The sequence below is a fragment of the Meriones unguiculatus genome, chromosome 10 (assembly GCF_030254825.1).
Source record: "Meriones unguiculatus strain TT.TT164.6M chromosome 10, Bangor_MerUng_6.1, whole genome shotgun sequence".
Classification (NCBI taxonomy): domain Eukaryota; kingdom Metazoa; phylum Chordata; class Mammalia; order Rodentia; family Muridae; genus Meriones; species Meriones unguiculatus.
The window spans coordinates 21,045,706-21,068,701 of NC_083358.1; the positions used below are offsets into that span (position 1 = coordinate 21,045,706).

The 22,996-nt window shown below is 43.0% G+C and overlaps 1 protein-coding gene and 1 pseudogene across 3 annotated transcripts in view; both read right to left on the reverse strand.

Annotated features, from left to right (window-relative positions):
- The window catches only part of Has3 (hyaluronan synthase 3), a 194,200-nt gene that overhangs the window by 107,013 nt on the left and 64,191 nt on the right, over positions 1-22,996 (reverse strand). The gene's annotated exons all lie outside the window — the stretch shown is intronic.
- Positions 342-15,289, reverse strand: LOC110545470 (large ribosomal subunit protein eL33-like; annotated as a pseudogene).

The window sequence follows — 22,996 nt, forward strand, 5'->3', positions numbered from 1 at the left end:
TTCTGAGGGCACCGGCAGTCACTCACTCACACTCACACACTAAACACACACACACACTTTAATCTTTGAAAAAAAAAACAAAAAACAACCAAAAAACAAACAAACAAACAAAAAAACCTGGGCATGGTGATAAATGCCTTAAATCCCAGCACTTGGTGGTAAGGAGAAAAAACTGTTGCTACTATTGTTTTAAGGAAAAGTCTTAAAATTTAGTCCATGCAACTGAACTTCTGGTCCTCCTTGCCTCAGCCTCCCAAATGATGAATTATAACCCTACACTACCACACTTGGATTTCTTTCTTTCTTTTAACAAATCTTTTATTTATTTACTTTTTATTACTTTAAATCCGGGAAGGGTACATCATTGAATTCAGTGTTCAATGGCCTTTGCAGGAAGGTTGCTTTGGAATTTGGCACGAACCATGCCACTGTTTCCATGGGCCCGAGAGACTTCTCCCCAGATCATTGTGGTTGTTTGCTTTGCCTGCAGGAGTCACTGTGTTGTTTTTTGCTTTATACTCAAAGCCCATCTCTGCCTAAGTAGACTTCCGTTTCATCTCGGACATAAACACCCTCATTTTTAAGAAGAGCTGTGTGCTGTCTTTGGTTCTGGAGACCTCGCTTGTAGCCAGCACAAACGGCCTTGTACCACAGCCTTCCAGACACACCTGCTGCTTAGACGTCCTGTTGCCAGCAGGGCTCCACAGGCGCCATGATGGTGGAAAGAGCCACACTTGGATTTCTTGAATTGTGCAGAATGTTTTTTCTAGTGCTGCGGACTGACCCCAGGGCCATTCACTACATCTCTAGCTTAAATTGTACACGTCACATGGATGAACCCTATGATAAGTGAATATAATATTTCAAAGTTACTATCTACATGTATTGAAACATCACATGGTACACCATGAACATGTAAAATTTAAAACTTCTCATTACATTTGTTTATGTATGTGTGTGTGCATGTGCCAAGGTGTGTATGTGGAGGTCAGAGGACAACTTGTAGGAGCTAGTTCTCTTCTTCCACCATGTTGGTCCCAGCGATTAAACTCAGGTCATTGAGGTTGGCAACAGCTGCCTTTACCCTTTACCACTGAACTATCTTGCTCCCACTTTTTCTTTTCTCTCCCTCCCTTTCTCTCTCTCCCTCCCTCTCCCTCTCTCTCTCATCTCAGGCAGGTACAGCAAGGTCTGCACAGAGAAGAGAGAGACAAGGAGGAGGTGACAGGCTCCCATTGTGTAGCCCTGGTGGCCTGTAGACCATGAAGGCCAGATTGGTCTACAGATTCAGCAACCTCTGCCTCTCAAGGCCGGGGTTAAACGCATGTACAGCCACACCTAGCCCACTTTATAATTTTATGTATTACTTTTCTTTTCTTCCTTCCTTTTTTTTTTTGAGAGTTTCTCATGTAGCCCAAGCCGACCTTAAACTTACTATATAGCTGATGATGACCCTGAACTTCTCATTTTCTTTCTTCTATTTCCCAAGTGTCCAATAAATCTAAACAGAAATCTAAAAAGAAAATATTTCTTATCTTTTTAGGCTTTTAGATAAAAATAGGATAAAATAGCATGGCATGTCTCAAATGTTGAGGGAAATTCACTGCCAAGGGCAGAGTTTCAGCTCCAAACTGGCTTTGGCTGCCCTGCAGTATAAAAGAAAATGGCTTCCTGGGAGCTAAATGAGGGAAAAGTCAAGTATTTCTCATTTCATAAAATGTTTTACGGTCTTAAGAAAATTGTCTACCGGGTTAAACAACAATCTAAATTCTGCATTAAGTCAGAGATTCTACTCTAAGAATTTATTCTAACACACATCAGTACAAGCAGATAATTACTATGCATAAAATCATCACTGTAGCACTATTTATAATAGAAGTGACTCAAATCAAATTAAATGTTCATGAATAGAGAGCTGGTTAATCACGGTCATTCATCCAGTGAAATCCAATGTACCCCTCCCCCACAAAAATGAAGCAGCAGCTTTTTAAGAGCTGTTATGGAATTAATTCCAAGCCCCATTATTAAGGGAAAACTGAGAATAGAACAATGTGTTCAAAATTCAACTGTACTTAAAACAGGAAATCCACACTTATCAAATATGCCCAGAATAGACATGGAAATTTAAGCTACATTTGTGATCAAATGTGGCATAATAACCGAAAACATCTATGTTTTCATCTTCCTTAAATCCTACTCAAATGGCAATGAAGGAGGAGGGGAGAGGGAAGGAGGCAGGAGAATGAAGTGGGGGGGGGGAAGGGAAGGAAAGGAAAGGCGTAAGTACACAAATGAGGAAAAAAAGAGACTGAGACAAATGTCTGAAGTACAGAGAAACAGACTGAACACGGAGAACAATATGTATTTGGCAGAACTGTTGGAGCATTTGGAAAAAGGTAGCCACAAGTACTAGAGGAAGCAAATGTAGAAGATAGTCTTGGCTCACTGATGAACTCCACACAGCCAGCAGCAAACACCGCCCAAAGACACTGTGAAAGCTGAAATGGGGTGGGGTACAGAGAAGGCCCAGTGACTAAGAGCATGTTCACAGAGGACCAGGGTTCTGCCTTTAGCACTCACGCAGAAACTTCCAATCTAACATCGGTTCCAGGAGACCCAGTGCCCTCTTTTGGCCTCTGTGGACAAGCACACATACAGTGTATATGCACACATGTGAGCAAAACATTTATACACACATATAAAAAACAAATCTTTTGGGTATGTCTCAGTATCCAAGTGGGGACCCTAGTAAGGGGAGCAGGGGCTTTCTCTGGAATGAACTCAGTGATCACCACCCCCTGGGGGGTGCTGCCCTTGCCAGGCCAGAGGAAGACAATGCAACCAGTCCTGATGAGACCTGACAGGCTAGGTCAAATAGAAGGGGAGGAAGACCTCACCTATCAGTGGACTAGGGGATTGGCATAAGGGGAGAAAGGGAGGGAGGGTGGGATTGGGAGGAGACCACAGATGGGATACAAATTGAATAAATTGTAATAAATGATAATAAAAAATAATTTAAAAATTAAAAAAGAAAGGCAAAAAAATAAAAACCCAAATCTTTAAAACAAATTTTAAAGGGTAGGTTTTTTTGGTTTTTTTGGGGGGTTTTTTTGTTTTGTTTTGGAGGGAGAACGGCTATATGTGGTAGTTACACATAGAATCCCACCACTTGGGAGATCGAGGCAGAAGGATCACAAGTTCAGAGCTCTATTCCGCTACATAGTGAGTTTGAGGCCAATCTAGGCTTTGAGCCTCCTTTAAAAAAAAAAAAAACAAAAAACAAAGCAACAATAACAAAAACAGAACAAAAGAAAACCAAACAAGCACGTGGGAAAATGTCTGAGGAATGGGTTTATTGAGAATGTGTCTATACTCAGCCCACATCTAAGGTGTAGAAAATGAGAGAAGTAAAGAGATGGCTCAGTGGTTAAGAGCATTGGCTGCTCTTCCAGAGGACCTGGGTTCAAGTCTCAGATGTCTGTAACTCCACATAGCAGCTCACAAATGTCTGTAACTCCAGTTTCAGGGAATCTGACACTCTCTTCTGGCTTCTATGGGTACTGCACACAGGTGGTGCACAGACATACATGTAAGCAAAATTCTCATACACATAAAGTAAAAAAAAAAAATTCAAAAAGAGTAAATAATGCCCAATTTTTTTGTTCATCAAGAAATATCTGCATAAGCATTTTGTCTAGAACTGGGGAGGTTATTATTAGAAGAAGCTACTTTTAAAAGGAAGAGAAGTGAACCAAGTGGCAGTACACACTGACAATTCCAGCACCCAGGAGACAGATGTAGGAGGATGGCAAGTCGGAAACCACTCTGGATGACAGAGCAAGACCCTGTTGCAAAGAAAAAACAATTAGAGAGGCGGAAATGATCTCTGAGCCTTCAAACTAGTGGGATAAAAATAGAGCAAATGATGGGTGTTCAAATACTGGGTGTACTCACAGGCCTGTGACCCCAGCACTCACAAGGCTGCGAAAGGCTCTCAAGTTCAAGGCCAGCCTTGAATTACAGGCAAGCCTGGGAAACTGAGCAAAATGGTGTCTCAAAAAGCCAAATAACAATAGCAGCAGCAAAGAACGATGTTCAATGTAATTAATAAATTTACTTTGAAAACTAGAAAGACAGGAAAATATGTATTCATCTATACAAGTTCTAGTTTGAAAGAACAATGAATGATAGTCAAGGGAAGTGGTCAGCTGAGCACAGTGATGACTCCTATAATTCCAGCATTTGGGAGGCAGAGAAGGAGGGGAGGGGCAAAAGACAAGGAGCAGTGATAAAACACAAATAACCTTTCTTTATGATCGCAAAGAAACAATCATCAATCTGTATAGTCCTTTCTTGTGACTCTAGATTACAAAGGAAGGTAGACCACCTCAGGAGGAGGGAGGCCAGGCCTCAGTAAGGTATGTCTGCTACTATAGGGGGTTCTTGTTAGCATAGAAACTAATGGTAATTTCAACACCAAATTCCAGGAAATCACACAAACTTGGGGAGCTGGTTATTTCATCAAGGAAGCGTGGGATTCTGGACTGAATAGCAGGCTGCCTTTGTAAGCATGCCAATATGACGTTTGGTTATTTGAAGGCTCCAGAGCTGTGTTGGTTACAGACAGGTCCCAGCACTTCATACAGATTCAGGCTGAGTGAGTGTTGATCAAACCTGAAGAAAAGCAGGGTTACACTACAGAGCCTTACGGCTAACAAAAGATATGTTCGAACCTATAGCTGCTAGCTCTTTTTTGTGTTTTGTTTGTTTGTTTTAAGACAGGGTTTCTCTGTGCAGCCTTGGCTGTCTTGGATTCCCTTTGTAGACCAGGCTGGCCTTGAACTCACAGAGATCCACCTGCCTCTCCTCCCAGAGCACTGGGATTACAGGAGTATGTCACGGTGCCTGGCACATTCTGATTGGTATATCTGCTCTCCCTTCTTACTTTTTGAGGCAAGACAGAGTTTCATGTAGCCCTGCTAGTCTTAACTTCCATATGTAACCAACGCTGGACTTGGATTTCTGATCCTATCAGTTTTTGAGCACTGGGAATACAAGTGTGTGCCACAATGCACAGCCTTGATCATGGAATCTCTGTGTGTGGTATGCATATGGAAGCCAAAGGTCAACATTTGGTGTCTTCCTTAGTCACCCTCCACTTTAGTTTTTGAGAGAAGGTCTCACACTAAACCCCACTAATTGGATAGACTGGCTGCTGCACTCCCGGGATCCTCCTCCTGCCTCTGCCTCCCCAGCACTGGGAATACCAGTGTGCACTGTCACACCTGGTTTTTGTGTGTGTGCTAGTGATCGGGTCAGTCTCAGGGCTTCATACTTTCGAAGCAAGCACTTTACTGAATGAGCATCCCCCCGCCCCATGAAATAGTGTTTATAAGAAACTAGCTGCAAACCACTAATACACACTGAGTATCCTGCACACACAGACGCCATCAATGCGCTAGACAATCCTTTAAGCGGATCCCATCCTCAGTTACTGGGGGAGGCGGTGAAGAACAGTTGAGAACAGCGCTGGCACGCGGCAAAGCAGAGCTGCCATCCTTCGCACTCAGTTGCTCTGCTCCAGCACAGCCCACCTGGCAGCAGGGCCCTGGGGGAAATAACTACCAGAATAGCACAGGCCTTGCAGCACTCCAAACCTAAAGATAGCAAACCACACGCTCGCAAGTACAGGTTGCCCTGTTCCAGGATGTGGACTTTCTGAAGGACTCCAAAATCCACAAGGAGAGGTGCCCTACAGTCTAAATGCCAAGTACACACTCATGGGGCCCAGCTGAGCTTCCTGGGAACTACTTTTTCCCACTCAGTATAGTTATTTAACCTGTGAAAAAGGGAGACGGTAATGTTAATAAAATTTACAAATGCTTCTAATGTGAAATGGTGCCAGCATTTGTGATGCCAGAAGAGTCACACAAAAGTGAGGGCTTCAGTCTCCTTTTTAACCAGCTACTTACTCAAACTCCTCTCCCTACAGCAGCTTTAGAGGTCACTGCAAGCCCTCTACTTGGTCTCCCCAAAGATAATCAAAGACTGAACTGCAAAATACACTGTCTGTCTAGTTAGGGCTCCCTTTACTAAGTAAGAACATATGGTTGAGTCCAGAGAGAAGCAATAAGAGAGCAGACAGCAAGAAAACCATCAAAAGGGCTGTGGAGTCAGCTCAGAGAACAAAGTCCTCACTATGCAAGTGTTAGGATCCTCAGAATTCATGTGATGCTGGATCTGTAATCCTAGTGCTTCCAGGGCAAGATAGGAGGTTTGCAGTGGGGAACAACAGAGACCATCTCAAACAAGGTGGAAACCCAGGACTGACAGCTGAAGTTGACCTCTGACCGACACATGAGCACCATGTTGCACACATATGTATGCTACACATACACACAAAGGTGCTCATACATATCATGCACATATAATCCTCTCACACACACAAGAAAGAAAGAAAGGAAGGAAGAAAGAAAGAAAGAAAGAAAGAAAGAAAGAAAGAAAGAAAGAAAGAAAGAAGGAAGGAAGGAAGGAAGGAAAGAAGGGAAGAAGGAAGGAAAGAAGGAAGGAAGGAAGGAAGGAAGGAAGGAAGGAAGGAAGGAAGGAAGACAGGCCTGCCAAGGAAACTATGAAAAACACCATGATGATCAAGGGTTCTGTTATGTCTGAAAAAAGCAGCCCTAATATGGATGGAAATCAGTAGGGAGGGAGGCCGAGAGGGAAGGGAAGAAAGCGGGGGAAGGAAGGAGGAAGGAAGGGCACAGCTTTGAAGGTAATCACTGCTTTATGTATTCAGAGCAACTTGCATTTCTGCTGATCATGAGTGAGAAATAAAGATGTCATTCATTTAAGTCTCCTGAGACTATTTTCTGGGATCATTTCTACAGCTCATTACATTCTTTTTAGGCAGCTTTTACAAAGTAAAAAATGCACAAATGAGACATCTACTGATAAAAAGAACGGAAGGGTTCCTGACGTTCTGGAAACCTTTAGCTGATTCACTCCTTGAGTCAACGCCAGGTAAGAAGCCAGGTGAGAAATAAGACCCTCTTTACACCTCTTGCAAGTCGCAAGCCAGGGAGTCGTGACAGGAGGGGCCAACCTGAAGCCTGGGTTTCCAATGGCATTTCACCTCCTGCCTACAGAGAAGCTGCTGACTCAGCACAGCTGACTAATGAAAGTCACTTGGCCTAAGGCTCTGGCAAGATGGGGCTGATCTTCCACTTGCTCAGGGTGTCCTTATGCCTGGGGCACCACCAGCCAGTCAGAGACGGGATAGAGGCACTTCTTAAAGTGCCCTTTTCCCGTAATTATGCCTAGCAGATGTTCTAATGAAATGATTAGGCAAGCAATGGTGATAGGCACTCCAGGCTAGAACTGGCTCAGAGAAAGCGATCATTGCAAAACCAGCAATCATGATATACAGGGCTTATAACTACAGCGTCATCCAGAGACGTGGCAGGGCTACTGTTAACACACCTCAGGACACCTCCCCTGAAAACATGCACACACAAGAACACTCCACCTATAACCTCAGGGGTTACCAGACTGACTTTCTCCCATCAGATTCAAATCCTGTAGTAAGTACAACTTATAATAAGACCTGTCTAGAACTGACAATATGGCTTAGAGGCAGAATATTTGCTTAGCATGTGTGAGGCCCTGGGTTCAATTACAGGCTCAGCAAAAGGCAAGGAGAGTAAGATACCTGTAAGTAAAGGAGAAATGGAGGAGCATTAAAAAAAAGAGAGAAGGCTCAGCAGTCAAGAGCACTGGTTGCAGCCCAGCACCGTGGCACGGCACACGCTTGTAATCCCAGCACTCTGGGATGCAGAGGCAGCTGGATCTCTGTGAATTTGAAGCCAGCCTGATCCACAAAGTGAGTCCAGCCAAGGATACACAGAAAAACCCTGTCCCGGAGAAAGAAAAAAAGAAAAGAAAAAAAGCACTGGTTGCTCTCCCAGAGGACCCAGGTTCCATTCCCAGCACCCACATGGCAGCTCCAACTGTCTGTGACTGCAGACCGAGGACCTCCGAGGACCTCCAATGCCCTCTTCTGGCCTCCAAGGGCACTTGCACACAAGTGGTTCACAGGACACATTCAGGCAAAACACTCCATATACATTAAAACAAACTTTTTAAAGTAACTTTGCTTCTATAGTCAAAAAACTTGATTTCCTACCACAGTGATAATATGGCAGGTCACTATAAAAGATTCAAGCACTGCAAAGAAGTATAAAGTAAAAAAAAATTAGCCAGATGTGGTGGTACACACCTATGATCCCATGGCAGGAGGATCAGAAGTTTGAGGCCAGTTTGGACTACATGGTGAGACCCTGACAAAAAAAATCAAAGTGACCCAAATGCTAATGTTTAGAACCTGAAAAATATAATATGCATATTCATTAAATGGTTGAAATAATTACTTAAAAATTGACCTTAAGGGTCTGAAGACTTGCTGGTCTTACAGAGGACCCAGGCTTGATTCCTAGCACCCACATCAGGCAGCTCACAACCACATGTATCTCCAGTTCCAGGGGATCCAAGGCCTTCTTCTCGCCCCCCAAAGGGCACCAGGCATGCACATAGTACACACATACATGTAGGCATTTATACATATACATAAAATAAGTAAAAATTTAATAATTAGTTGCACTTTTAAAAATGGAGAGGACTGAAGAGATGGCTCAGCAATTTAGAGCTCTGTTGCTCCTCCAATGACCCCAGTTCAGTTCTGCGTGCCCACACAGAGAAAGTGATCATTGCAAATCAGTAATCATGATGTGCAGGGCTTATCGCTACAGTGCCATCCAGAGACGTGACAGCGCTGCCACGTTGTAGATGTGGCTTACAACAGTCTACAGAAGATGCAATGCCCTTTTCTCACCTCTACAGGGACCAGGTACATGTGATACACATACAAACATACATATATACCACGAGCAGAACACTCATACATATAAACTAAGTAGATCTTAATAATAATAACAGACCCAGGCCTGGTAGTACATGTCTGTAGCCACTGCTACTCAGAGGCTGTATATGGCTTGCAGACCACAGGTACAAGGCATCCTGGAACTACAATGTGAGTTAAAAGCCAGCCTGGGTAACTTAGTGAGACCATGGTTCACAATAAAACAGTAAGAAGAGGGCTGGAGAGATGGTGCAGTGGGAAAGGCACCAGCTGCACAAGCTTGAAGACGGGGTTCTAACCCTCACTGTCCACTTGGAAGAAGTTTGGGTGTGGCAGTACACCTGTAATCTCAGCAAGGGACTCAGCGGGGACAAGAGATCTGGCTAGATGCTGGCTAAGACAGCAAGCTCAAGGTTCAACAAGAGCCCCTGCCAAGGAACACGGTGAGTCAAGAGAGACTCCACGTCAGCCTCAGGCCTGTTCACACACAACATGTGCCCCGGGTATGTCCACATCCATACACACAAACATGCAGACTGCACACCACAAAAATAAAGATCGGGCTAGAGAGCTAACTGATCGGTGGAGGTCTGCCTAACATTGGAGGCTCTAGGCTCAATCCTTGATACTACAACAACAACAAAAGAGGAGGTAAGGGGTTAATTAAAAGCAATAGCAATACACATATGTAGAAGTGAGCTGAAGCTATGACGGTATTTGGAAGACAGTGTTAGCATAAGCGAGGGGGTAGTTCTCTCATTCACACAGCAGCAGATACGGGGCGATGCTACTTCGTGATACAAATGTAATCAGCACTGCTTCTCCAGCTGATGTCACAAGACACTGGGTTACAACATACAACATACAACATAAGGGTTCAAAGAGGGGAGGAAAAGAGGAATTTGGAATCGATTTAAATGAAAGTAGGGCTTCTTGAAGACAGATGAATTGCTGGTAAAAGCACTACCAGCTGGGCATGTAGCACAGTTGGTAAGTGCTGGACTGAAGCCCTGAGTTCCAGCCCCAGTACTGCATGAAACTGGCCTAGTGGTTCAGTTTGAAATCCCAGCACTCAGAAGGTGGAGATAGGAAGATCCGGTCAAGGTCATCCTTTGCAACATAGAGAGATGGAAGTAGCCTAGGTTACATGAGACCTCGTCTCAACATAAACAAAAATAAATTAAACTAAATAAAAAGGGGCCGGTGATATGTAACTCAGTGGTAGAACGACTGCCTAGCATAGCATGCACAAGGCCCAAGGTTCCCAGAATTTGGCTACACAGTGAATTTGAGGCCAGCCTGGGTTTCAAACAAAACAAACAGACAAACAAACAAACAAAACACTCACAAACCAAACAAACCCACCCATTAAGTTTTCTAGTAAGAGTACACAGCTCCACAGCTCTTTACAAAGCCAGCCATGCAGGCTCCGGTGGGGCTTTCACAGCTCTGCTTTTAGACAGAAACACTAGGGCTTCCAGCTCCCATCTGGACCCTCAGGGGGAACTTTCTCAAGAGAAACATCCCACCTCGTAGGTACAAATATCAAGACTGCATTTCAAAATGCTCTAATTTTCCTTCCAAGATAGTCTGTGTCATTATACTCAGCCAGAACCAGAGGTCCCATCCTAAAATTGCCTATATATATATATATATATATTTCATCTGCTAGATACTTTTTGTTAATATCTAGGAACTCCTTATGTGATGGAGATATTAATGCTTGCCTTTTGGTAAAAGCAGGAGGTCAGTGCAATATGATTCACGTGCCATAAAACGTGTCATTCTAAAATGCGTAACTCAGTGGTTTTAGGAGACTCACAACGTGCAACCATCAGCACTCTTTAATTCTGGAACATTTTCATCACTCCAAAAGGAAAGTTCCCACTCATTAGTCACTTTCCCTTTTTTCACCCTGAGCCCCTGACATCTTCTGTCTCAATAGAACAATGCTTGCCATTTTCCTAGGAACTCTTCGGTTGTTAAAGTATACTTTGCATCAAACTAAAGCTACCTTGGCTTTGGTATACAGACATGTTTTAAAACCTTACAAGATCAAATCTTTTCCACTTTCTTCCTGATTTCTCTACCTAGAGATACCGTTTCTATGCTCATTTCCTTTATTTTTTTTCTACCTTTTGGTTCATTGATTTTCTCCCTGGCTGTTTGTTGCAAAACTCACCCACCTGAATTTTTAGTTATTCTACTTATTATTTTCAGAAATTGCTTTAGAAAAATCAATTTGATGGTTTGTTTGTTTTTTATTTCCTAAAGTTATTGTCAAGTTTATCCTTCATTTCTTTAAATATAGTAATCAAAGTTACTTCTTAATTTGTGGGCAACAAATCTAATATCTGACGGATTATCAAACTTTATTTTCTTGTATTTGGCTATATGTGACTGTGACCTAGTTACTGGCTTTAAGAATTATTATGGAGGAAGAAATGGGCTGTTACTGTAATAGTCAGCATAGAGTTTTTGTTTGGGGGGATGGAAGTTTTTAATAGCAGTGGTGATAGCTATAGAGTACTATAATTAATGCCAGTGAACTGTTAAAAAATGCTCAAATGTCAAATGTTACAGTTATACATGCATAAAACTAGAATACCTTAAAAAAATAAAAACAAAAACAGGGTCATGTTAGAGTACACACTAGCCTTCAATGTATGAGGCCTGCTTCTACACACCAGGTGCTAAGGAGCCAGGTGTGCACCACAGGACGGGGCTCACAGCAAGCTCCTGACTGGCTTGAGGGTAGACTCCTCAGAGGTCTAAACTTAGGATTTGAGGGTGTTTGTTGTTTAAACTCACTTGGAGTTGCTCCAAGTTTTCATTTCTGCAGCTTGCCCACAGCTTAACTTCAGGCAAATGTCCTCAGGGAAAGCAGGTTTTCACGCTGAGCCACACCTCAGGAGTTTTCTCTTTAGGTGTCCCTCTGGCCAGACACTCTCTGCTCCTTCAATTCTTTAATGCTTTTAACTTCTTTTGAACATGTTACTATGTGATAGAGCAATTAATCAGTCATGTCATTAATGGAAAGCAGAAATCTACTTTCCCCTAGATTTTATTTAGTTTGAGTTTTATTTTTGTTTGGTTTAGGCAGATTTTCACTATGCGGCACAGGGTCAACTAGAATTCTCCATCCCCTGCCTGGGATTGCAGATATTTGCCATGTCTGACTGAAATACTTGTTTGAATTACCTGGCAACTACAGTAAAGATTGAGATCTCCTCACTGTCAGTAACAGAGTTCACCGACAATACTCCTTCGTGTCTCCAACAGAGCTGTTACCCCAAATCATCTTCAATCCCGGCTGCTGCTTTTCACACTGCTGTTTGGCGAGCTGACTGTAAACTGAGCTTATTTTCATATATGGTTTTTGACCCACTGACCTAATTGAGCTTCTCAGCAGCCTAATAAATAGTACACGGAACAGCTAGGAACACACACTGCCGTGTCAGAGAGCAGACACCACCAGGCCACTACAGAGTGACACAGTTAAGAGTGGAGCAGGAGCTGTCATTTTCCTGGTGGGTCCCCTGTTAGGAGGAGCATCTGGAGAGACACATGCTGGAGGAGACGCTGCTGGTTTAACCGTTTAGTTGCCAAACTGCCAGACAAGAAATAATAGGCGAGTTCAGTTCTATCTAATTAGTATTCTCTGACTTAATAACTTTGCAAACTGAGTCATTTCACAGACTAAATATAGAAAAGTTATTATTATGGTCTGGTTTCTAAGCAACCATTTCATTAAGAAAAGCTCTACTTGGGGGGGAAAAACACATCTGTTTGTCAGTAAGGTTCCTGCTGTCTTGTATAATTTCATGGTGAAGAAGCCATGGTCACTCTGTGCTCTGGTAATCCATGGTTGTGAAAGGGTCACCAGGGGGTACTACAACAGAGGGAGCCATCTGTTTCAATCTGTACTAGTCCCTGAACCTTGTCATCATGAAACAATTCAGCTTCCTGCAGCAGCCATATAATTTTAAAAAAAAATTCTCGATTATAAAAGCAAGACATGTTCATACTAGAAAACGTGAAAAGCCAGAAGTGGAAAGGCACAAAGAAGAAAAAAATATCACCTGACTGCTTGATGCTTTGAGACTCATTTGAAAATGAATTCCACTGTTAGGAAAGAAAATTGGAAACAAAACTATTGGCCTAAAATAACTCCACAGGATTCTGCTGCTTTCCTGTACGATCAGAATGATTTTCATAATGGTATGGGCTGTGTTCAGAGATCTGTACAGATAGCCATTGAGTTCTTGCTGCCTTTCATTAAACAGCCTAAAGACAGAAAATAGCAGGTCTGTCAGACGCGAGGAGAAGCTCTGTGTGTGAGTGTGTTAGAGAGCTGTAACAAGATGGGCTGCGGTGGATGCTGTGGAAGGTGTGCAGTGCGGCATACAGCGTCCTGCTAGGGAAGACAGACAGCCCAGGACAGGGATTGTTTTCTAGTTCTTCATTGTTTGTTTCAAAGCAACAGAACCTGCTTTATGTGAAATCTTCACAGACACTGAGAAAGCGAGCCGTCTTGTCAGAACACGGTTGCCCATGCTCTGAGCCCACACAGCCCAACCACTTCTTTACTGATGCCAATGATCTAGGGAATGCTGTGCTCACGTAGCCCCTCCTGTCCCCGGTTCAAGACACTATTCTTCCGGCTTTACTATGTGAATTCCTAATCCCCCAGCCCCGTGCCCTTCCCCTTCTCTGTACAGTGAAGCATCCCTAAACCTGTTCTTTACAGCACCTGTCAAAACGAGCTTACATCTGTGTGATTACCCCTCCTCTGACTGGAAGCTCCATGAAGGCCAGGCATGACTATTATTCTCTGAAGCATGCCCACCACACTTCTCTCAAACACAATAGTATTTAATAAGCAACTCCTATAGGAACAAGTTAGCTTTCATTATTAAGAGAAAAATGGGGCAAAGATAATATATTTTACAATTCTCTTTTCCCCTGGCTCAGTTCTGACCACTGACAGGATCCAAAGAGGAGAGTGTCAATATCTTCTATGAATTTTGTTTTTTAAAGACTTATTTCAGGGCTAGAGAAGTAACTCTTTAGTTAAAAGAGATTGATTCTCTTGCAGAAGACCCAGTTTCAGTTCCTCGCATGCAGAAGGCAGTTTACAACTACCTGTAACTCCAGCTCCCGGGGATCCCGCACCTCTGGCCTCCGTAGACACCTGGATGCACATGCACATTATACATGTATATTTTTTATGTATATATATATAAGCTTTTTAAATTTAACATATGAAATTAAACCAAACTTTTGAAAGCACTGGGTCAGCCTAAAGACAGCACAGGAAAGGGCAATTAATTTTGCTGTGTGTGTGTTTTCTGTGTGTGTGTATGTATATATATGTGTATACACACACACACACATATATATATGATAGTGGTTACCCTCTTGTATCTTCTATTGTTCTCTACCTTTTAATGCTTTCCTTTTATTTCTATGTGTATGGGTATTTTACCTTCATGTATGTGGTCTGTGCACCCTGTATGCATAGTGCCTGCAGAGGCCAGAAGACGGCATTGAATACTCTGGGAATGGAGTTACAGATGGCTGTGAACTGCCTTGTGGGTTCTGAGAGTCAAACTGGTGAGTCATCCCTTTAGGCCTGTAATTAAACCTTTCAAATCACATGTTTATTTATTTATTGTGGGGGTTGTATATGTGCCATAGCACGTGTGGAGGCTAGAGTACACAATTCCGGGAACTGGCGTCTCTTCTCACCATGTGGGTTCTGAGGACTGAAGTTGGGTCAACGGGTGTGGCAGCAGGCACATTCACCTGAAGATCAATTTTGACAGCCCCTTCTTATTTTTTGGGAAAGTCTCTCACTGAACCTGGCTTATCAACCTAGGCTGAACTCTGGGGACTGGCCAGTCTCTGTCTGTGCCCCCCCCCAACCCCTGCATTAGGGTTATAAATGCTTTTATGTGGGTGTTAGGGCTCCAAATTCAGGCCCCACACTTGCACAGCAGGTACTTTACAGACTAACCCATCTCCAGGGCCCTCACTTCTCCATTGGTTTCTACATGAAGTCAAGACAACACTCAGGGAAAACAAAGGCTAAACACAAAGTACAAAGATGCTCCTTGAAAATGGCCTTCTAAGAAAAGGAACCTTAGCAATTGCCCTGGCAACTGGGTGTCAAGATGACCTAATTAGGTCTCTGGATGCTCAGGGTCTGCCATTTTCTCCCTGAGGTCAATTCACTTCCAACTTACCTTCCTCCTTAGGGACCAGCAGAGACACCCCGATCAGAAAGCAAAACCAAACATCAAAGTCTAAATCCAAATCTGAAAACAAGTTGCCAAATTGAGCAGATACTATGCAAGGATATTTTTCCACCATTGGCCAAGATCCAACATGACCAGAGATGGGAAAGCTGATGTTTTACTAAATCAAAAATGCTAAACTTTTGATTCAGGAATAAAAGGATCTATATCAGGGTTAATAAAAAAAATGTAATTTCAAGGATCATCCTAATCACATCTGCTAAGATTGGGTATTTTAATTTGTATTTGAAATGAAAGGTGATGTAAACTACTTGCTTTGTGGTATGAGAACATGAAGAAGAGCAGGGATCCCCTCCAGCTGGTACCACAGCACAGCTCCAGTCAATCAGACAGCTCCCTAGAGAATGCAGGGCTCTGTACCTAAATATGGGTCTGTTTTACTTACAGACCTTTCTCTACTCTATTCTCTTTAATTTGTTCTTTAAAATGTCTCTCTTAAAAGGAGGATGGTTTGAGGGCAAAATTTACATAGCGATTCTTCAGGGAAGGTACTCACTGACTCCTTAGGAGCTTCTAAAGGAGACATTTGCAGCACCCCATCCCACAGTGTCTCACACTGGCCTTCAGCAGGGGCCCTGCCTTTGCAGCAGCTCATCTATATGATCAGGAGATGAAGGAGTTGAAGGAAATTCTGAGAATGTCATGTTCTATGGCTGCCATGCTTGTTCTCCTGTCTGTAAGAGCAGGGGCCCCACCACTTGAGAAATGTGGGAAGACATTAGTGCATTATGGAAAGCCTTGGGCTAGGGGACTGACTGAAGACTCCATCACCCACTGCCTAGCAATGGAACACACGTCTTTCTGCTATTAGGGATGCTGGCTCTCACAGCCTTGTCGGAAGAAGCTAAGGGAACAGTTGTTTCTGGCCACAGTTAGCACTTAAGACAGTGAGTGAAAATGGGAGCAAGTAATTAAAAACAACGAATAAGTACTGTTCTTTCAACCCAGAAAACCCGTCAACAAACCACTGCTCAGTCAAGGACTGGCATCTGCAAAGTTTCGCTGGAGTCTCACAGAAGGGCCTGGATGCCTGCAAATGGCTCCCAAAAGCTTCTCCTTCCCAGCCTGCTCACTCCTCCCTTCACACCACGCTGCTCCCATGCTTAAGAGGGTTTGCTGCTGCTGTTCCTAAACATCCGAGTTTGGTTGTCAGCGCCCATGTCGGTGGCTCTCACCCTCCAAGGACACTTACATGCATGTGTGCACACATACAATCACTTTAAAAAGGGTAAAGAGTATAATTAGTAAGCATTAGTATGACTTTACACTGCTGTGCAATGAATATTACCATCTAATTCTAACCCAAAAAAACTTCATGTCCATATGTCACACGCTGTCCTGTCCTTCTCCACAGATTGGCCTATTTTGGACATTTCACATAATTGGAATCATATGACATATGGCTTTTTGTGTCTAACTTCTTTCACTTAACCACCCTTTCAAGGCTTACTTATACCACAATATGAGTCAGTATACTCCTTTTCTTTTTTATTACAAAATAAATCTGAATGTATAAGTGTTAAATCTTACTTATCTGCTCATCAGGTGACAGCTGTTTTGGTTGTTCCCACCTTGTTTTGGGGCAACTGTACATAATGCTGATATGTGAGTCTTGTGTTCACTGTTTCCTGCGACTTCCTTTCAGTGTGGGGCTTGAACCCAGGTCCTTGCACATGTCAGCTAAGCACTCTACCTTTGAGCTACATCCCTAGCCTTTATTTTTTTCTCTCTCTCTCTCCTTTTTTGAGATAGAATCTCATCTGCAATTCACTAAATAGACCAGGTTGGTCTTAAACTTTTGATGATCCACCTGCCTCTACCTCCTAAATGCTGAGATTGCAACCACCACACCCATTCCCTTCCCTTCGGAAATCTTTCAGGCCTTCAGAGCCAGATCGGGACTGCCAGGCCTTCAGCCCTGTGCTCTGCGCGGCTACTGGGCTCTCAGCCTCCCTAGCATGTGTCCATCCATTGCTGCCTCCCAACCACTTTATGGAAGGCAATGTAATAAATCCACTTCACACTTACGCACTGAGACTAGCCTGTTGGTTCTGCTTGTCTAGAGAACTCTGACTAATACAAGAGGTGAACAGGTCATGAAGACTAAGCTTTCACAAATGTATTAATGCCAAAATCATGGGAGTGGGGAGTGGCTTCGTGAAAAGAAGAGTTCAGTCCTGTCACTCTTTAAGCCTCCTTATCTCTGGTCTTCAAACCCACCTTCTGCCACCGGATGATGATGAGCACAAAGGCCCTGGCCAGATATGGCCTTCAGACCTGGGGATTCTCAGCTTCAGGAACCGGAAGACTCAAACCTCTGTCCTCCATAAATAACTACCAGGTTCAGGCAGTCTGTTACAGTCTTACAAAACGGGCATCCCATAAGTCCCAGAAGTGCTTCTGGAGCCTTTTCTGATGCTCCTGAGCACTAGCAATACCTGCTGTGCTGGAAGCCAATGAACATGATGGGAAGCAGGGAAGCAGAGCAGGCAGAGTGAGGCAGCAGGATGTTTTAAAGTTCCAGAGGTTACCCGAAAAGTAACACCCTATACACTGTCAAGCAAAAGTCAAGGAAGCATGCGATCAGCACACCGTGAGTTAAATAAAGAGCTGGTCTATGAGAGGAGCACTGCCCACAGGCAGGCCTGACTCGTGCCTGTGGAGGCCATGAGGAAACTCAGCCCCACTGGGCTTTGAAACACTGTGGCTCACTACCTTTCCCTCTGGCAACAACATGGTCTTTGAGAACCAAAGAGATGTTATTTTCAAAGCCTAGTCCTGCCACTTAGTATCTGCGTCACTTTGGGCCAGGTAGTTAACACCACTGAGCCTCAATTCTCTCATTCTGAAACTTGCAGGGTTGCTATGATTGACATGTAACAGGCACTCGGTAGGTGGCAACTTTACACAACCTACTGCTGCTTCTCTGACATGACAATTATCCAGGGCAATCTTGGAAAGTGCAAATAATTGTGAAGTAGCTATTATTCTTTTCCTTATAGATAAAAGTACCAAACTGTTAGGTTCTCTGACATAAATCTGAATATTGATTTTTGACTGACAGAAGAAACTACTGGTCACAAAGCCCAAAGATGAAGCTAGTATGAAATCTAAGTGTTTGGAGCTTTGAAATACCCCCAGGCCCCAATGTGGGACAGAGGAGGAAGGCACCACATAGATCCTGTGAACTGCAATAAGATAAAAAAAAAAAAAAAAAGTACAAAAGAATGGGAATCTCTGCAAAAAAGGCTGGTTCCAGCTCTGCACGGCTCTCGCTTTGTGACTACCAGCAAGCGAAGTCTTCATTTAAGAAGTTGGTAGAGAGCCAGGCATGCACACCTCTAACCCCAGCACTAGGAAGGTAAAGACAGGTGGATCTCTGTAGTTTAAGGCTAGACTGGTCCACATAGTGAGTTTCATTCTAGCCAGAGCTAGAGACTCTGCCTTTAAAACAACAAACAAACAAACAAACAAACAGAAAACAATCGGGTTGGGGGTAGGAAGGGTCAATAGAGTGCTTGCCTAGCCATGGGCTGAATCCCCAGCAACACACAAACCCACCTGGCTTGGTGATGTAGGCCAGGAATTCTAGCACTAGGGAGGTAGAGGGAGGAGGATCAGATGTCCAAGGTCATCCTTGTCTACATATCAAGTCTAAAGCCAGCCTAGATTGCATGACACTCTGCCTCAAAATCAATCAATCAATCAATAAATAGGAAGAACTAAATAAATAAATAAATAGGAATAACTGCTCTGTAGATTAGGAGAGCCTTGACCTCACAGGGATCTTCCTGCCCTGAGTGCTGCGATTAAAGCTGTGCCCCACATGTGACACCTCCATTACTTTGATTTGAGCAATAACTCATTAGAAATGACTCCAGGAGTATAAGTAAAGGAAGAAAAGGTTAACAAATCAAAGTTCGTTAAAGCTAAGCTTCTGTGTTTCAAACAGTACCATACCCAAGAGAAAAAAAATATTTTACACTGGCAGAAAATATCTGCAAATCATATATTTGATAAGAAAATTGTCTCCAAAATACACAGGGAAATATCACAACCCAATAATAAATAAAACTGCCCAAAATGGAAATAGTGAGAATCTGAATAAATGTTTTTTCTAAATAAGACTTAAAAATGGACAAAAACTGATAAAAAGGTGTTCAACCTCATCAACAAAATATAAACCTAAATCCCATTAGGATAGTTGAAAGAAATGGGCCAGAAAACTAACAAGTATTGGCTAGTGGAGTTTTTGTTCATTGCTGGCAGATAGGTAAAATGGTACGGCCACTTAAAAAAAATCTTATTGACTTATCTCTTTCATTTAGATATATGGTCTATTTTGACTTAATTTTTAGGTATGATATGAAATAGTCCCATTTTATAGATAAGCATGGAGTTACTCTATGACCTAACAATTTTCCCACCTGTATACCCAGGAAAAATGAAAAGAGGTCCACAAAACTTTGTGAACCAGTGTTCACAGTGGCTGAGAAGCAGAAACAGGGCCACTGGAATAGCTCAGCAGTGGCCAAGCCTGAAGCCCTGAGGTTAGTCCCTGAGATCCACATGATGGAAGGAGAGAACCAACTCCTACAAGATGTCTTCTGACCTCCACAGGTGCACCCTTACACACGCACACACACTAAATTAATTAATTAAAAAAATCTGGAGCTGCAAACAACCCATCTGTCCATGAGTTGATGATGGAAAAACAAAATGGAGCTATTCAACACAATGAAATATTAATTTATAAAAAGGGATGAACCATGTTATTATTGGATTATTATTACCTTAAAATAATTCTATATGGAAAGGAACTAGAAAGAACAAAATGGTGGGCTGACGACATTTCCATGATTCCATTTATGTGAATGTCTAGAATAGGCAAATCCAGAGATACAAAGTAACTCTGGGTGATGATGGGTTTAACGTTGTGGCATAGTACCTGTTTGGCACATGCAGGGCCAAGCATTACAAAAACCAAACAAAAAAATGCCCATCAGTGGTTGCCAGGGCCTGGGGGAGTGACTGATGTGGGTATAGGATACTAAAAATATGCTACAGCCAGACATCAGTGATGACTGTCTTGGTCAGTGATCTATTGCTGTGAAGAGTCATCACAACCATGACAAGTCTCATCAAGGAAAGCATTTAATTCGGGCTTGCTTTCAGTTTTGGAGTTTTAAGTTATCATCATCATGATGGAGAGCATGGTGGCAGCAGGGTGACATGGTGCTGGAGAAACAGCTGAGGGGTCTACATCTAAATCCATTGGCAGCAGGAGAAGAGAGCCACTGGGCCTGGCTTGTGCTTCTGAAACCTCAACGCCCACCTCAGGTGACATGCTTCCTCCTACAAGGCCACACCTCCTAATCCTTCTATATAGTGCCTCTCCTTGCTGAATAAACATTCAAATATATGAGCCTATGGGGCCATTCTTATTCAAACCACCACACTGTCTAAATCTTTATATGTGTATGCATATTTATGTTCATGTGTGTGCATATGTGCATCAGGTGAACATACATATGTGTGAATGCATGGGGAAGTCAGAAGTCAACATTAGTGTCTTCCTCAATCTCTCTCCACCTTACTTTTTGAGACAGGGTCTCTCGATGAACATGGAACTCACCAGTTCAGCAAGAATGGGTGGCCAGTAAGCTCCAGCGACCCACCTGTCTCCATTCCTCAGTGCTGGGATCACAGACATGCTCCTCCGCCCTCAGCTTTTCATGTAAATCCTTGGAAATGGGAACGTGGGTCTTCATACTTTTGAGGTAAGCAGTTTACCAACTGAGACATCTCCCCAGAACCCCCCGTTTTGTGGGGGAAGAGGCTCAGAAAGACTCACATAGCTCAGGCTGGTATTAAACTCACTACATAGCCAAAGGTGACTTTGAATTGTAGATCCTCCTCTCTCGCCTTCCCACATTGGGGTTATATCTCTGTATACTAAGAAACACTGAATTGCATTTTTTTTATTAATTTGGGGCATTTTAGGAATGTAAATTATATCTCAAATAAGTTCTAAAGGATGAGGAAAATGTCTGCTTCCCTGCTAACCTCAAGACTTTACTGAGCGCATAAGGAGAGACACTCAGTAAATGCTTGTGTGTCAGGTAGGCACTCAGAATCCTGGTGAGAGCAGAAAGAAACTTCCCTGTTTCAAGGGCATAAACGGAGAAGCAAACGTCACAGGACTACATTCCAAATTTCCACGCCAAATCCAATAAATGAAATCACTTCAAGGGAGACAGAAGTATTTTCAGCTAATGGTTTCTTAACTTTACTTGAGGTAGAAATCTGAGACTAAGATAAAGGTGATGGCTGGCAAGTTCAGGCTTGTAATTCTTCTGGGTTTGAAACTCTAAAAATCTTGTCATCTTTTTATACACCACCACCACCCCTTTTGTGCCTTTTGCCTTCACTCCCTTTGGCGCTTTTGAAAGAAATGAAGAAGAAAGAGGGTGGAAAAGGGCGTGATTTGCCTAGGCATGTCAGGATGTCTAAATTCCCTTCCTTTACACACTGGCATACTTTCCCCTCCCAGGCCTTGGCTCAGAGTATAGGCTTCCCTTCCTTCCTTCCTCCTTTCCTTTCTTCCTTTCTTCCTTCCTTCCTGTCTTCCTTCCTGTTTATTATAATTGTTTTATCCTAAGAATGTAACTTAGTGGCAGTGTGCCTCTATTTTTTTGTTAAATTTATTTTTGGTTTTTAAAACAGGGTTTCTCTGTAAAAGGAACTTTTATTTGCCTGTTTCAATTGCTGTCTTGGAGGATTACTGCCTCTATCTGCGAACTTAGGCCTAATTTCCAATCTAAACCTATCCCTAGAAATTTTCAGCCTCCGAGACTTACTGTTGAAGGAGCTCACCCTTTCTTGTTCTCAATGAACTCACAGAGCTGGCTGGTTCAACTCAGCTGTTCTGACTCAAACTCATCTCCCAGCTGAGGTATTCAATCTGCTTTCTCTTTTGGACCCTGAATTACTCTGCTTGGCCTCAAACTAACTCCAACAATATTTTCTAATCTTCTGGCTCCTTCTCATTCTCTGGCTCCTTCTGTCTTCAGCTGAGTTGTCTCCCTGAAACCTGTCTCTCTATTGCTGTCCCAGTAAAACTGCCTCTTTCTGCACTGCCCTTTAAGTAGCTTCCCTTTCCTCTCTTCCTGTAAGAGTTGGGCATATCCTACTCGTCAACTCTTTCTCTGATTCCTCACCTTTTTCTTCCACTCAATTAGAAGATCACTTTCAAACATGGGTGCTTCCTTTTACAAACTAAAGTTACCTTCATTGTTTGTGATTAAAAGTGTGTACCACCATGCCTGGACCTAGGCTTTTTTTCTTTACCTGAAACTTGCTCTATTCCAGGCTGGCCTTGAACTCAGATCTGTTTGCCTCTGTCTCCTGGATTAAAGGCGTGTTTGTATTCCAGCCAGATCACGCAGACCTAGAAAGACTTTGGATGTGATCTCTTATCAGAGCAGCCAAGTTCTGAATTAAAATTCCTCCACATTTCTCTGTGTGTAGCCCTGGATGTCCTGGAACTCACTCCGTAAACCAGGCTACTCTCAAACATACAGAAATCTGTCTGCCCCTGCCTCCCAAGTGCTGGGAGTAAAAAAAGGTGTGCAACACCACTGCCCAGCTAATAGTGTGCCTCTGTAGCATGCAAGAGGCCCTGGGTTCAATACCATAGCTCTTTCCCCAAAACACCATTGCAGCCAAAGCTTCTTTTAACACTAAGACGGAACACTTGAAC